Source organism: Canis aureus, chromosome 9, assembly GCF_053574225.1.
Source record: "Canis aureus isolate CA01 chromosome 9, VMU_Caureus_v.1.0, whole genome shotgun sequence".
NCBI classification, from domain to species: Eukaryota; Metazoa; Chordata; class Mammalia; order Carnivora; family Canidae; genus Canis; species Canis aureus.
In genome coordinates this window covers 26,422,853-26,440,313 of record NC_135619.1, presented here as the reverse complement: position 1 = coordinate 26,440,313, position 17,461 = coordinate 26,422,853, and the positions used below count along the sequence as shown (strand labels likewise).

General features: G+C 35.8%; 2 long non-coding RNA genes across 3 annotated transcripts in view; one reads left to right on the top strand and one right to left on the bottom strand.

The window, feature by feature from the left end:
- LOC144320526 (uncharacterized) overlaps positions 1-12,184 on the bottom strand; it is a 230,320-nt gene extending 218,136 nt beyond the window's left edge. Inside the window, exons 1-2 of one of the 2 annotated variants that reach the window (XR_013386156.1) lie at positions 11,206-12,184; positions 2,199-2,267 (exon numbers count right to left, since the gene is read on the bottom strand). This is a non-coding gene — a long non-coding RNA (uncharacterized LOC144320526). The remainder of the gene's footprint in view (positions 1-2,198; positions 2,268-11,205) is intronic. The other variant, XR_013386157.1, reaches the window with a different exon arrangement.
- Positions 9,973-17,461, top strand: part of LOC144320527 (uncharacterized) — a 41,253-nt gene continuing 33,764 nt past the window's right edge. The window contains exons 1-3 of the long non-coding RNA XR_013386158.1: positions 9,973-10,111; positions 10,217-10,301; positions 11,136-11,267. This is a non-coding gene — a long non-coding RNA (uncharacterized LOC144320527). The remainder of the gene's footprint in view (positions 10,112-10,216; positions 10,302-11,135; positions 11,268-17,461) is intronic.

The window sequence follows — 17,461 nt, the reverse complement described above, 5'->3', positions numbered from 1 at the left end:
GTTAGGTGCTGGTTGTAAGTTGTATTTGTATTTTATAAGCATATCTTGATTTTTAAATTTCCATCTTAATACCAGGAGAATAATCTCAGGAATTACAAACCCATTTGCTAAAAACTTAAATAATTAACCTTTACTGCTAAAAATCTGAAGGAATAGATTCATAGATTTACTAATTTTCCTCTTTTTACTTGATACTTTCACCAGTTTCTAGTAAATAAAAAGGTTTTTCTTACAAAAAAGTAAATGCTCTCAGCAAAATAAGTTATGACACAAAGTGTCATAAGTGAGACAATAAAGCATTCTCTCAAAGGAAAAATCAATCATCAAATATTTTATTTTATTTATTTATTTTTTAAACTTTTATTTATTTATGATAGTCACAGAGAGAGAGAGAGAGAGAGAGGCAGAGACACAGGCAGAGGGAGAAGCAGGCTCCATGCACCGGGAGCCCGACGTGGGATTCGATCCTGGATCCCCAGGATCACGCCCTGGGCCAAAGGCAGGCGCTAAACCGCTGTGCCACCCAGGGATCCCCATCAAATATTTTAATAATTTTACTTACACACCTGCTATCAATCCTAAACATGAATATTTGCTTGAATATTCTTTTATCATTAGTCAAACATTTTATAACTGAAACGTTCACATCTTACATTCTACAATAAACAACAAGGACTGGTCCTATTTTGACTAGCTTTAGTGAAGGTATTAAGACTTATCTAAGCTTAAAAAATGATTATTACTTATAATAATGGATCAGATAGCACTAGTTTCTGCTGAATATGGAAATAACATAGAACTCCTTGAATACACGCTAAGAGTTAGGGAATTATTGTTCTTTTTAGAGTATTCTTAAGTATCATTATTAAGAGAATATTGAGCAGGAACAATGTTCTTCTATTAAAAAGTTACTTTCATTAGAATGCATTTAGATAGTAAAATATTATTCTAAAAGTGAGTGTATAACCTAAAGATAGAAATGGATCCTTAACAAATGCAAACAAAAGTAGTCAAAGTTTAAAAGGAATTAGTGTAGGATTTTTAAAATTTAAGTAATTTAGACTATTATTTTTACATTTTCCTTCCAATGATGTATTTATTGGATTTGGGGGTTTTTGTCTCTTGTTTTTACCAAATATGGGAAGTGAATCGAGTGGTAAAGACCATAAGGTATAGAGAAGCTTGCCTGAGTTTAACCAGCTTGGTGAATTGGAGAAATTTAATACGCCTCAATTTCTTTCTCATTAACAATAAATGCTAATAGTTCTATACAACAATAATATTCAATATTCTAGTCATTTTTGGTAAAGAGGAACTATGTTAATACATGCAAAACACTTAGATTGGTGCCAGAGCATACTGCAAATACTCAGTAAAAGTAGCTATCAAATTTATATGTATACTATCTTAATCAGTGTGGGCTGTTGGAACAAAATACCATAGATGCGGGGTGGTTTAAACAACGGAGACATTTCTCACAGTTTCCTAGGCTAGGAAATTCAAGATCAAGGTGCTCGCAGATTTGCTGTCTGGTAATGGCCTTTTTGGTTTGCTGAGGCCTGTCTTCTCCTTAAGTCTTTGTGTGGCCTTTCCTTGGTGCATGTGCAATGTGAAAGAGATCTCTTTTTCACAAGGGCATTAACTCTATCATGCGGGCTCCACCTTCATGACCCAATCTAACCTTCCTACTTCCCAAAGACTCCTTCTCCAGATACCATCACATTGTTAATTAGGGCTTCAACATATAAATTTGGAGAGTATACAAACATTCAGTCTGTAGCATATACATATGTGTGTGAATATATGTATATATTCAGAAGATACATAAAAATAATAAGAATGGAGGAAAATTCCTTTGCATTAGAAAGTGCTATCTCATTAATGTATATGCACCTGGCCAACCAAGCCACCCAGCAGTCCCTTGAATCATCCTTTTAAAGCTTATAAAAGATGATGACTACATTGTTGACCAAATATTTGACTTTTTACTGGATATTACCTAAGTTTCATAAATGATCCAAAATACACACTTGTGTTGGAATAATTATACTTGCACAAGATAAATATGATACATTGTGGCATATTTTATATAGGTCATTTCATTAATAATATGATTACAAATAAAATTCAAAATCTTCAAAGTGCAAAAAAAGTTATAAATATTTCATGACAGACTCAGGCTATTAAATCACACTTACAGAGCATTCAGCAATCCATAGGCCAGAGAGAGGTAATGACACTTGGCATCAAATTGTCAAAAGATCCACCTGATATGGAATAAATAACACCATTTTATTTAAGCAGGGGGTCAATGTTCAGCAAGCTTTTCCTCCCTGGAAGGGTAATGATTTCAAAGCAATTACCCCTCAGCTGTCACAATCCAAAGGTCAGATTTGACCATTTGCTATTTTTAAATGCCTAAGACTTTCTATCAGCTAGCCTAAAATTTGTGGTAACTATACAACTAATTTTCAGTGCTGCTGAGAAAGAAGGGAATCATGAAACAAACTGTAATTTTATTTGTGAAATGGATATTCAATAACAAATGTAACATGTGATTTTGAAATATTAAAGTTTGGAAACTCTACTTATCTCCAATTAATGAAAAGGTAAACAGCTTTCATTCTATCTAACATACCAGAAAACTGGAAAAAAAAAATACATTTTCCTGAAATTACTCAACTTCCAACAAAAAATTTTGTTGTTTTCATATTTTATTGTCTCTTTCTGTAACCTCAAGCAGATTACTTAATCACTGAATTAATTCCTCAATGTACCCCATAAAGAATTTGAATCTTTCACAAATTTCCTATGGTATTATTGGTTCTATAAGACAGCTAGGCTATTAGGTTATATCCAATCTTTTTAACCCATAATTTGAAGGTCCCTCTACTTCAAGAGTTGTATAATTAGCCCTTTCACAGAGACACAGGCACCTACCTGACTCAAACTTTTACTTTTCTACAACTGAAGGAGTCTCCTCTACTTCCTAAACCCCCATCCCCATCCCCATCCCATTTTTTTTTGCCAGATTTGTTTACAGTTTTTTTTAAGTATAATTTAAATTGGATAAAATTCACCCATTGTAAGTGCATAAATTGATGGATTTGGGGAATTGTACACAGTTACTTAACCATTACTACCACCAAGATAAAGAACAATTCCATCACTCTAAAACATTTTCTCTGCCCCTTTACGCCAGTCACCTACCCTGACAATGCCCCATGAAAAATAGGATGCAGTTCCAGTTAAAGAACCTGTGATATAGCAGGTGCTAACTGGTGGCCTTGACTACTAGTTCTCAATTACTACATCTGTGAGTTCATGCCTGGCAGTCTCTAAGAGAACCATTCTCAGATATACAGTTGTATATCAGGTAAGTATGGAGTGGGTCATGGGGTTATATATTTGTAAACATTTTCTAAGTAACTCACACATACAGCCATGTTTGTGTATCACTGGCCTAGGAAATCATACTTCATTTGGACTCACATCATTCATTTTTACCTGGTTTGAAATTCCCAAATGAAGTTTAATCATGGCTTGATCTTTCTGGTGACCACCTTCCATCCAGGAGCCCACCAAGAGTTGCCTCATTAGAACAAAATACATTCCTATCACTCAGGAAATTCCAAAGTAATTAAGAATTCTGTGTCAGATACTTTTATTGCTAAAGAAGAATATGAGTACTAGGAGCTCTATGTCAGAAACTGGGTTCAAAGATAAAATATTAAAAACAGATCTTCCTGGTACTCCTATTTATAAGGTTTTAGGAGCCCTATATTATGAACTCAGAGCAGAGATCAAATACATTTCTTATTATTTCAGAGGAACTTAAAATAATGTAAACAATATTATGGACAAGCTATATTTGCCTATTTACTAAGAGTTACTTTCACTTGTTTAATGATTTTACTATACTCAGGGCACTTTATTAAAAGCTTTACTTACATTAGCTTACTTAATTTTCTTACAACTCTATGACTAGGATATATTTATAAGCCTCACATTACAGGTAGAAAACTAAGGCAAGAGTGGTTAAGTAACTGCCCAAAGGTTGCTAATGTACAAGAAGGCCAGGCATTCTGACTGCAGGGCTTATACCCTTCAAAAGATGTGGCCTCAACATACTTATTAACAATGTTATATACTTAATTAACAGAGGCAATTAATTCTACTAAGTACAACTCAGAAGCAGCCTTGTTTCATCACATAGCAAATCCCTCCTCACTAAGAATTAATAAACACATCTAGTCAGTATGGATCCTAGATCCTACCCTCTTTCAATCTATCTTTCCCTTCTGTCACTGACTTGTACTGTTCTGCTTATTGGGCCACATACTAACTTTTGATGATAATCAACAGGCACTTTCAGATCTCCTCTGCAGCTGCTCACTGTCAGATTAGTAAAGGGTAAGGTTTTCAATTTTTACTAAGGAAAGTTTCTACAACTGCCACAATCACTGTTTTATTGTCATTATGGTTACTTTCAATTAAGTATGGTTATTTTCATTCCCCTTCTGCAAGAAAATTTGAACTCCAGTCAACTTTCTAGCTCTAATTTTTCTGAAAAACTGATAAAAAGAGAACATCAATTTTGTTACTAGGCAACTTCACTTGTAGTAAAAGTGATCTCTGGTAGATTGCATTTGGACTGTATGTACTATAAATACTTTGTGGAAAGTCATAACTTAAGGCATATACTTATTCTCAGAATGAGGCATGTCACATATGTTACATGCATTCTCCAGGTCAGTCTCCATCTGACTGACCTAGCGTATGGCCCAGCCCTAAAGGCATTTGAGTTAGCAATTCCTAGTAGTCTTCTATCCCTGGGAGGAATTTTATTATCAGACTTGGGTTTGCAGACAGCCTTAGTGGAGTAGGTACCTCTCAAAACTGGACCCCAAGATAAAAATTTTTTTAAAAAGAAAAATTTTCTTTCCTTAATTTTTTTCTTTTTAAACAAGCATTTGCTATATCTAATGACATCACTATCTTGTACATTTAAACTTAGAATAGTTTAGAATAGGAAGAACATACACACAAAAGAATAACAAGAACAGGTATAAATATTCAAACTAGGAAAAATAGAGGATAGCATGTTTCAAAGTTTTTAAAAATTACTTTGACAAATCTCAGAAGAATTCAATTACTTTTAATGAAATTTCTTGTTCTCATGGTGAGTTCTCAAGATAAATCCAGAATGAAATAGTTAAATATATTTTTGTCTAACTTCACCAAACACACATAATTATCAATAGTAAGTGTAGGGCTAGGACTAGCCTAGGACTTCAACAAAATCATACTAAGTAAATCCAGTTCACTCTGACTTAAGAAAACAGCATTTTAATAGAAAGAAGTAACAAAAGGTACTGGGCTAGTTAGAGAACAACAAAGCTTCAAAGCGTAAAAAAAAAAAAAAAATCATATCCATTTGTTCTTTCAGTTGGTTTAATTCTACCACTTTGCATATTCACCTAGTCTTAGAAAACTGTAAAACTATTTATCTTAGAAATAGAATTCAAATTACTAAAGAGCCTATTTCCCTCCAGTAAAAATCAGCTCAATACTTATGAGCTCCATTTTAATAAGTAAATTTGTTCAATATGCAGATCAAATTCCATGTTAATTAACATCTTTCTAGAAAACCCTGAATAATAAAATTCAAACAGAGTTTAAATTATAATTTATATGAACACTGATTTCTACCTTGATAAATTATTTTCTCATAATAACTCACATTTTAATTGGAAGGGTAATGATTCTATGTAACCAAAATTTTTAGTTGTTAAATCTTTGAACCACTAAAACTTAAAACATAAGAGAAGTGTCAGGCTTATGTTGAATTAACTAAAGGAGGAGATGAGTGGCTAAAAGTAAAAGGACTGAAGGAAAAAGAAAAGAGAAAGAAGTTTGGAAAGAGGTAAAAAGAACCAAAGATGCAGGTAGATTGCCCAACTGTGGGACTGGGAAAGGGGGGGAAAAGTATTAAATTCTTCTTCCCAACCAAGATATACTCTTTGGACAGAGCCAAGAGAATTATTAAATTGCCTAAGTCTATTGATCCTCTTTGGTCTGTCCTAGAATCTAGGTGTAGCAGCAACTGATGAAGAATGGGGAAGGTGAAAATATTAGAAAAAGAGAAATTTGGCTAACTACAGCCTAAACCATAGCCCAATTCAGTGGCTGATTGCCTAGAAACAGCACTGAAGGGGTAAAACAGGCAGATTTTCAGCTGAGTGAATCAGTTGGGGTTGATAATACTGTGCTAAGGATATTGTTTAGGCAGCAGACTGGAACACCCAAAAAGTGGCCCTCAACTGAGGCAATGTCTAGAAGCTAAGAAAGTAAATAGCACCATGAGAGAAACAACAGATTTATTAATAGCTAATGCTGTAGCAACACTCACCAAGTTAATCCAATTAGAGAATTTTTGTTAGTTATGATCATTCCCCACAGACCCCACGTATAATCAATTCTTTAGTTTATAGCACTTTTTTAATCCTCTGACTCTTGACATACTAATAATTCCCAGCATGACCAGATGTGTAACAGGAAAGAGGCACAGGCTGATAATGGAGAATGAAGAGGCAAGGATAGTGGCAGGATTTAGAGCAGCAATTTCTAAATTTTAATATGCATATGAATCAACTAGTGATCTTGCTAAATTGCAGATTCTTATTCAGTAGATCTGGGGATAGTCCTCAGATTCTGTGTTTCTAATAAACTTCCAGGCTATTCCAATGTTATTGGCCCATGAGATACATTTTGAATAACAAGGAATTAAAGAATGGGAATAATGTCTAAGCCTAAAAAAAGTTAAAAAAAAATTCTTGGCATTGAGTATGGAGTAATACAAAAGACAGAATAATGTACAAACTATATCATGTCAAAATACAGCAAGACCATAGCCAGTTTGGCACACCATAATTCTGGCCACCAGAACCTTTGCAAGCCTATTAATATGGGCAGCCCAACACCCAATAAATGCAACATTGGTCTAGTTAAAAAAAAGAAAAACAAAACTGTGTATATTCCTCTACAAGGTGAACTGTTATTAGATAATACATTTCTACAAGGAATTATTTTAACTAATAGTAAAATCTTTATGAGCTCTCATTAAATTTTACAATTTCCTATAAATATTATATTTTCACTACAATCACAAAAACTGTAGACCCTGGGTAGATTTGTGAGTTGTGAGGAAGGCAAATTGCAACCTAATAAAAAAAAAAGCGGGATTTTTTCCCATCAACCTTCAGGGTAATTTAAGTATAACATGAGACCAATATGTACTGACTAGAGAAGAGATTAGAAGAAAGAAGAAAACAGAATTCCACAATACCCAAGCTTGTCCAAATATGCACTGCAATAAGAACAATATTTATAAACAAGCAAAGAAATACAATGATTCAAAAGTTTAAAAGGAGTTTATGGCGTCATGTATAAATCAAATGACAGTCACACCTTAAAAATGATAGTTTGCTTCAGAATATACTCATATAGTATGATAGCACAAAGAACTAGAAGGATGACCTGCAAGTTCTATCATTGTCAATATATAGGAGAGTTGATATACCCTTAGGAAGCCCTGCCTGCAAGTTGGCCATGGCTAATATCTGAAAATGGGTATTAGAGGAAATTTCTCCAGCATTCCTAGAATTAAGAAGTCACTCACTGTGCCTCAACTTTGTAAAAAACAATGTGGCTTATACTGAACATCCACTTTCTTTCTGGGAGTCTGGAAATTTGGTACAGTCTAAGCAGAGGGTGCCAAAATGATCTCAATTCAAATATATTAACTAACCTTTATCTTCCATTCTTATACCCTATTTGCCCCTTCAAAAATTTCCCCAAAGCTCAGTAAAAGAGATCTTAATAAAATGTGGTTCTAACTTTCCTCCTTTCTTAAAATAATTAACAGTTGTGTGGGACAGGAGGTGAATAAGTTTCTATGACTCTGTAAAGTAGATGTTAATTAAAAGAAAGATTAGCACAGTTCCATACTCCTGCAATGTTACATGTTCAACTTTACAAATGCCAGCATGCTGTCATTTATAGGGGCGAGAGCAATCTGAGCAGAATTTATAAACCCTTTCAAGCCTCTGTTGTACCATTAGAACTCCTGTATTCCAACAACCCTTAACTAGCTCTTTAAGTAAATAAAATATTGTATAGAATTAACTTCTGGGACAGACGGCAGAGTAGGAAGATCCTAAATTCACCTCATCCCATGGATACAGTTAGATAACACACGCATCAGTGTAAATAACCCAGAAAATGACCTGAAGCCTGGCAGAACAGACTTACTACAGTTAAATGTAGAGAAGAGGCCACCCTGAAGAGGGTAGGAAGGGCAGAGACTTGGTTAGGAGCTCAACTTTAAGAGAGCAGAGTGGAATCTCCACCCTTAAAGAGACAGCACAACAAACAGCCCCACTGAAATACAGCATAGAAGCAACAATTTGAAAAACAACTAGGGTATACACAAAGATTTATTTACTAATCTCAGAATGTGTGCTGGAGGGACAGGGAGAACCTCCCAAGAACAAAAGAGCTGATGGGCACCATTTCTCTCTACAACCTCCCATCCTAGATACATAAACACCTGTGGAACCAGTGAAGCCAGAGCAATCCCCACCTGGCTTGCTAAAAGCTCACACCCTGCCCCTGCCTCCTTCTGTGGACCCTGCCAACCCCACAGGCTTCAGGAGAGCTTTTCCCAGGTAGCTGCAGGTCCACTTCTGCAGTAGACAACACAAACCATGCTAACACTACACACTCTGCCCCTGCATTCTCCTGTGGAACTTCCCCCCTCCAAAACACCCTTGGCCAGAGCCCATCTAAGGCAGTGCCACAAGCCTGGCAGTGTGCAAACAGCCATGACAAGGGCCAGCAACCCTCCAAAGTGATTCCTACACTGGGGAAAGGGGAAGATAACCGTAAAGACCAGTCCAACTAAGACCTGAGCAGTGGGCTAGGGGCAGACATCTGGTCTGACTGGTGGCACCACCTACTCACAAAAGCCTCTCAATGGACAACAGAGAGAAAAGCACCCTGCAGTTTGGTACTACTCCATCTCTGGCAAACACCTGGTCTGACTCAACTCAAGCCCAGGGCAGCCCTAGACTGGCCCACTAAAAACACAGGAACTAAAACTTTCCACAATAGAGCCATTGTAGATAACTAGACTGAAGGAAAGCATGGTTCATCCACAACAGTAGAGTACAAGAAAAATGTATAGGAGACACCAGTGAAGTGCCAGATTCAGTAATTAGAGAACATTGCACTGCAGGGCACTACAGGACCTCTTCTTCATAGGGTCACTACTTTTAAGAGCAGAAGATATAACTGACCTTCCTAACACAGGCATTCATTGGCTGAGAAGTGGGCTGTACATATACCAGGAAAGACTAAAGTCGGAGAGTATCTGCTATGGGTTAAAAGTGAAGAGAGATAGTAGATATCAAGCAGTGCAAGGGGACATTGGAGTTCAAGCCAGCCATAATGAGAGACCAGGTAAATAGTTCATTAACACATTGAACATACAGATGAGGCATCAGAACACTTGTACCTCAAGAGTAACAACCATACCATAGGGTAGAGCCTACTTTTGGCATGCCATAACAAATCTTAAAACCAAGCAGGAAAGATCAGCAGGAAGAGTTTAAATGTTAGTTCTGCCATGATATAGAGACGTGGAAGATACCTTGTGAAAACAAATACTAAAAATCATCCCATCTTCACAAAATTTCTGGCCCTCAATAGAGCCTCAATGAGCCTTGAAGGAATTAAATAATACAAGATATTGTTCCAAGCACAGGAAATGCCAAATAAATTAAGTCATGGTCTTATATACAGGAGAGGGACTGTACAAGTCCAAGGAGAGAATTTTCAGCTTGAGTGAAAAGATCAGAACTCTCATGGAGCTTTTAAACCTAAACATTCTCTAAGCTACAACCTTAGAGTTTCTGATTTAACTGGTTTGGGGTAGAATCCAAACAAGATTTTTTTTTAAGTAACAAAAGAAGATTTAAATGGGGCTGATTTTGGCAGATGCAGTCCTTATTAGGAAGGTGAAACTGTACCTGCTGCTACAGATGTTATAGTAAGTAAAAGACAAAATCCATAGACACACTGTAGATATGTAGAAGAGACAGGAACAAAAAGACAAGGTAAAAATTTAAACTGTTCAATGCAATATTTTGCCTAGAACCAGTTCCGGCTCATCATCATAGCTTAATGGGAGTGAAAAAGCCTGATGAAGAGTGGATAGACTTGGAAAAATTGGGCACAAGGTGAATTTTTAAAAATTTGCCCTGAAACTCTATTTACCATGGTTGACTTCTTTCTGAGGAGTAGCACAAAAATGTTTGACATTGTCTTTACCATAGTCCTTAGCTCAGCAGGTATTTTTCCTACTTTGGATGGAGGAAATTTTCACAGAGACAATAAGTGACCCTACAAAGGTCACCCAAAATTTGCTGTCACTCCAACTGGGAAAATAATAAGTTAAACATATGTAGTGCCTTCTTTTCAAGAGAACTAAACATACATTTCCAAGTGGAGGAAGGTGACAAGAATCATCATCCTCTCTTAGGTCAATTTGCCACTTACACCTACAGATTTAACAAAATGCAAAAAAGTTTATGGCAGACCCCACTTTTATGTCTTAATCTCAAAACCCATGGCGCTAGTAAATAAGATTTAAAACCTCTTCAGAGTGCTATAAATGTTTGTGGAGTAAAGATTTATTCTAAAAACATAGCAAAACGAGATTGCTTCCACAACAAAAGGAACATATTGGCTTTCTAAAATATTACAACTGGTTTTGTTCAAAAAACAGGACATTTAAAGGGATAAGTTTAAAATAAAAGCTTTTTTTTAACCCAAAAGCAAACCTTTACTCCTCTGTAACTTATTTTATTGAGATGCCAATAAAATATAATGTTCTTTGTAATTTGCAAGTAGGATTTCTTCACTTATCAAAGCATATCAGTGCTGTCTGAGCATTTAAAGTAATCAGGTGTGTTTTATGGCATTACACCGATACCAGATTCTTACAGCAACATGTTACAAATTAAATAGCTCTGATACAAATATTTCATTTGATTTCTCTTTTTTTTTAACAGAAATTAGATTTTGGAGTTAAATTATTTAGCAACCAAATGGAAAATAAGCAAAAATATAAGATTGCATTACCTCTAGATGATGTTGTTAGCAACCGAGACTAATGGCTGGGATGTACAAATTACTGCCCCAAGGTGAGCTGTAAGTCCATCTGCTCCTCCCCATTCGATTTCTTGAAGTGATTCTAACTGCTAATTAACCATGAAATGTTGCGCTGTGAACCTTTCACCTGACATTCTTCTAAAACATTTCCTAAGGAGTGCTGAGAGCAATGTATATATAATCAATTGCCATTTCAGTGATGACCTGCTGTCCTGCAGAACAGAGCATCAAACTGTGATCGTTCAGCTCTTGGGGAGGAAACTTTCTTTTTTACTTTTATTGTCTAATATATGCAAACATATCTATTGGAGTGTTTTGAGTCATTTGGTTTGTGTCTCTCATAAACCTTAGCTCCTTAGATGATCAGACGCAGGAGGAGGGCAAATCTGATCCCTACCTTATGGCAGACAGTACTAGAGGTGGTCTATCTGAGCATGCGGAGCCCAGGCTCCAGGGTAAAAATTTCTTGCTGCTGTTTCTGGCTTCACCAATTAGAAAACTGGCTTTCAGCCTTGACTGCATGTAGGAATCACCAGGGGAACATTAAAAAATGCTGATGTCTGGGTCCCACCCCCAGAGATTTTTATTTAATTGGTCTGGGGCCAAGCTTGGGCACTGGAGAGTTTTTAAGTTCCCCCAGGTGAATCTAATGTGCAGCCAAGGCTGAGAACAACTGACTCAGGAGCATCTAATTAGATCTGATTATTACCTTCTAAGATACTTTTAAGACTAGTTTCTTAGGTCCTTGTTGCTTCAGAAACCACAAGAAACCTATGACTGTAGGCTCCTCTGAACTGTGATCCCTATAATACATTTCCATAAAGCCCCTCCTCTAATACATTTCCCAACTTCTCTTTAAATATCCACATGCTCTTCCACTATGCCCTGGAAAGATCACAATCTATCATCAGCAAAATTATGGAGTCAGTAAGTTATTACCAATAACTACATTCTGGAATGTCTCAGTTACTAATATTCCACTCTCTACAACTAAGGTATTGTTGGATGTTCTGTATCCCAACACCAATAATCTCTTGCCTTACTGGGATCTCTAATCTATCGATGTCTTTTTTTTCTCCATTACCTCCTTCATAATTAAAAAAAAAAAAAATCCTTACTCTATTTAGATTCGCTGGCCCATCGTGATACTGACTCTCTCCATCTCTCCACCTAGCAGACTAACTTGGCAAGGCTGTAACTCTGGTTAACTTCTAATCCTCACCTCTTACTACCTTTACCTGAGCAGCTGAACATTGCTAAAGAAAATTTCAGAGCCATGCTGGTCTCAAGTACATGATGTTAGACCTCAAGGAGAGAGGTAGTGTCGGAAATTCCATGAATGTACCATAGTGAAATTATTCTCCCACTCTCCTAAGGATGAGAAGGATGACAGATCAACCTTTTCTGATAACATTAAAAACCACATCTTCCCTCCCCTCCCCACCCCAGCTCTCACCTAATGTCCTGGCTCTTGATTCTGTAGGGTAAACAGGAACTTCAAAGGTCAATTCTTTATCCTTCTACCATCTTATCAAGGTCAGCAACGACCTCTACATTGCAAAACCAAATGTCAATGCTTAGTTTTCTAGGACTTCACCACTTAATCTCTTCCCTCTTCCTGAAACAGTTAATGTTTTCTTCATTTGGCCTCTAATAAACACCTCTTCCTCTCTCTCAGTTTCTACTATCTCAATGGCTGTAACTTCTCAGTATCTTGTTGGATTTTCCTCCTCTTCTACAGACCTCTTATGTATCTGTACACATTGGTAGGTACTTTTATCCAATCTCATGTCTTTACGTGTGATCTCTTCCCTGAACACTAGATTCTGTTTCCAATTACTTATGGCATATCTTAAATACATAACAAACCCCATACTTAACATACTGTAAACAAAAGTATTAATCTAATTATACTCCAAAACATGCTCTTTCCCTAAACTTCTTAATAAGATGGAACTTTTTCATTTTACTCAGTATCCAGATCAAAAACATTGGACTCCTCCTTAATTCTCATCTTGTTCTCTATATTCAAAATAAACCTTGCACCCAACCACTTTTCACATTATTCAACATTATCAACCTAGTCTATTGCCATACTAATGAGATTCTTCTTAGCAGACTACCTATTTCCACTGCTGTTTTAATAAGGACAATAAGAGTACTGTTTTTCAAATGTAAATCAGAACGAGTCACTACTCTGCTCAAAATCCTCCAGTGCTTTCCACCTCCTTCAGAATTATCTCATTCAGGATCTTTCCCTCAGAGATCTGACATAATTAACCCCCCTTCTATGCTTACAAGTGATCTGTCCCCTCTTGGACTTGTTTCCTATCACTCTTACCCACAGTCATACCTTTGCAACTAGACTGTTTGCATCCCAAGCAAACTACTACTTCAGAGCTTTAAGAACATTTCAATATATTTTGTTCTCTCTTACTAGAATATTCTTTCCTCAAATATCATCATGGCTGTCTTGCTCTTTTCATTCAGGTTGAAATGCCACATAAGCAGAGAGGTCTTCCTCAATTATACTATGCAAAGGCATCACAAGACCTATATCCCAAATCTCACCATTCTCTACCTCCTTACTCTGCTTTATTTACATTAGGGCTACAAGTATAGCCCTTTAAAGCCATACTTATTCATTTATTTCCTGTCTTCCTCCCCCAATTTAATATAAGCTCCATGGCACCAAGATATTATCTGTTTGATATATTCATTATTTTATCCTCTGAGGCAAAAGCAATGCCTGGATCATAGTATGTTCTTAATAATACTAAATGAGTGAAGATGCAATATTTTTCAATTTTCTCATTTATAAAATGGTAAATAATACATGGTTGTTATAAAGATTAAATATGTTTATGTATGCAAATTACTTGTCACATAAGACCTTGATAAAAGTAAAAATTAAAATATGACCAGGAATATGCCATTTTGTGACGAAAATGACTAACATTATTAGTTATTCACCTTGCAGTAACAAATTATCCTATGGAGTTCTATGTGACTTCAGTTTGCAGTTGAATTCCTGCCATGCATTTCAGCATCATCTCTCTGGGTTAATAACTCCCCTTCATGAGTATCTCAGAAATTATTTAGGAAAATAAAATCATGGAGTACCTCTATTTAAAATCAAAAAGAAAAATTTAGTTACTTCTCATCTCATGTTATATCCCTTGAATGTTTACATTTTTTAAGTAAATAAGAAAATGAGAGTAACAGGAAAGTTTCAATTACCAAATTGACACATTTAAAATTGCAAATATTTGAGTGACATCACCACAATGGCCAAATAAGACATCGCTTGTTTGTATCCCCTACCCCCAACACCAATAACTTGGCATCAATTCATAGACTAAAATGTCTCTATAGGAGCCATCAAATCTAAGTAGGAGATTGTGAAACCTTAGTGCAGTCCAAGAACAAGAAGAGCTATTTTGAGAAGACACGCCAACACCAAGTCAGCTGAATTACCAACCATGGTTCTGTCTATTCTCCAAGAAACAGTTCTGTACATCTTAGAAATTGGCCATAGACTCATGTGGCTTTGGTTCTGTAGCAACCACCAATCCCAAAGACATGGAACTCTGTGATGTTTCCCAATAAATAATTCAAATTGTATTTTCAAGGAAGTTCAATGTGTTACAACACAGAAAGACAATTTGATGAAATCAGAAAAATATACAAAAACAAAATGAGAAGTTTAACAAAGAGATAGAAATCACAGAAGGAACCAAACAGAAATTCTGGAGCTGAAGAATACAGTGAATAAAAAGAAAAATGCAATATATAACAATGATAGCAGAATGAACAAGCAAAAGAAAGAATCTGTTAAACAGAAAACAGAACCTTTAAAATTGTATATTCAGAGGTAAAGAAAGCCTACATAAACTATAGGATAATTAAGAGAAGCAATTATTAGAGTCCCAGAAGAAAAGAGGGAGAAAGGGACACAAAGCTTATTAAGAAAAGAAAAATTAGAACTACCCAAACGTGGGGAGAGATTTCCATGTCCAAGTTCATGAAGCTAATAGATCATCTCAAGATTTTAATCCAAACAATCTTCTTTAAGGTACATTAAAATAAAACTATTTAAAATCAAAGCAAGAATAGAATTTCAAATGTAGAAAGAGAAAACAATGATTGTCTCAAATAGGGAGCCCCCATAAAGGTTATCAGTGGATTTCTCAGCAGAATCCTTGCAGAACAGGAGATAGTACAATGATATATTCAAAGTGCCAGGGGGTTAGGGGTACAAAAAGCAAAAAACGGAAAACCAAGAATACTTCACCCAGCAAAGCAGTCTCTCAGAAATGGAGACATAAAACCTTTGCCAAACAAAGAGAAGTTCAGGTAGTTTATCATCACTAAATCTGCTTTATAAGAAATGCTAAAAGGAGGTCTTCAAGCTGAAATGAAACAACACTAATTAAGAATGTAAGAATATATGAAAATATGCAACACACTGGTAAGGGTAAGTTTAAATCAAATTCAGAATACTCTAATATGATGGTGTGCTAACCACTTACCTCTAACAGGAAAATTAAGGGACAAAAGCATTAAAATAATAAGTTATAATAATTTGTTAATGTATACCAATAAAAATGGTAAATTGTAACATCAAAAAATGAAGGCAGGAATAAAAGGGTAGAGCTTTGTATGTGATAAAACTTAAGAGGTTATCAGGATAAAAGAGATGGTTATATCTATAAGATGTTTTATATACTGCCTCATACTAGTTGGAATGGCTAAAATTAACAAGTTAGGAAACAACAATGTGGGTAAGGATGTGAAGAAAGGGCAGCCCTCTTACACTGTTGGTAGGAATGCAAGCTGATACAGCCACTCTAGAAAACAGTATGGAGGTTCCTCAAAAAGTTGAAAATAGAGCTACCCTATGACCCAGCAATTGCACTACTAGGTTTTTACTCCCAAAGGTACAAACGTAGTGATCTGAAGGGACACCTGCACCCCAATGTTTATAGCAGCAATGTCCACAATAGCCAAGCTATGGAAAAAGCCCAGGTGTCCATCAACAGATGAATGGATAAAGAAGATGCAATGGACTATTACTCAGCCATCAGAAAAGATGAAATCTTACCATTTACATCAATGTAGATAGAACTGGAGGGTGTTATGCTGAGTGAAACAAGTCAATCAGAGACAGATAATTATCATATGGTCTCATTCATATGAGGCATATAAGAAACAATACAGAAAATCATAGGAAGAAGGGAGGAAAAACAATGGGAAGAAATCAGAGGAGACAAACCATAAGAAATTCTTAACTATGGGGAGGAAACTGAGGGTTCCTGGAGGGGACATGGCAGGGGTAGGGTAACTGGGTGATTGGCATTAAAGAGGGCACATATGGTGATAATCATAGAGTGTTATATGCAACTGATGAATTACTGAACTCTAGTTTCTCATCAGAAACTAATGATGTACTTTATGTTGGCTAATTGAATTTAAATAATTTTATTTTATTTTTTTAAACTTTTTTTAATTTTTATTTATTTATGATAGTTACAGAGAGAGAGAGAGGCAGAGACACAGGCAGAGAGAGGGAGAAGCAGGCTCCATGCACCAGGAGCCCGACGTGGGACTCGATCCCGGGTCTCCAGGATCACACCCTGGGCCAAAGGCAGGCGCCAAACCGCTGCGCCACCCAAGGATCCCTGAATTTAAATTTTAAAAAAGATGTTTTATATGAGCCTCATGGTAACCAAAAGGCAAACAGTTATAATAGAAACACAAAAGATAAAGAAAAGGGAATCATAGCATAGCATTACAGAAAACCATCAATTTGCAAATGAAGACATAAAGAGAGGAAGAAAAGAACAAGGTAACTACAAACAGCAAAAAAATAGTAAAATGGCATTAATAACTCTTAATAATTCATTGTTATTAATAGTCACTTTAATTGTAAATGGATTAAATACCCAATAAAAATACAGAGTGGCTGAATGGATTAAAAAATGAAAAACAAAAACAAAATGCAACTATGTTTTGCCTGCAAGAGACTCACTTGTGCTAGACATACTTAGACTCAAAATGAAGGGATGAAAAAAAATATTATAGGCAAGTAAAAACAAAAAGAGCAGAGCTATAAGCTATACTTATATCAGACAAATAGACTTTAAACCAACACTTACAGAAGAAACAAAGCAGATCATTACACAATAATAAAGTGCCAATCCATAAGGATATAACAATCATAAAT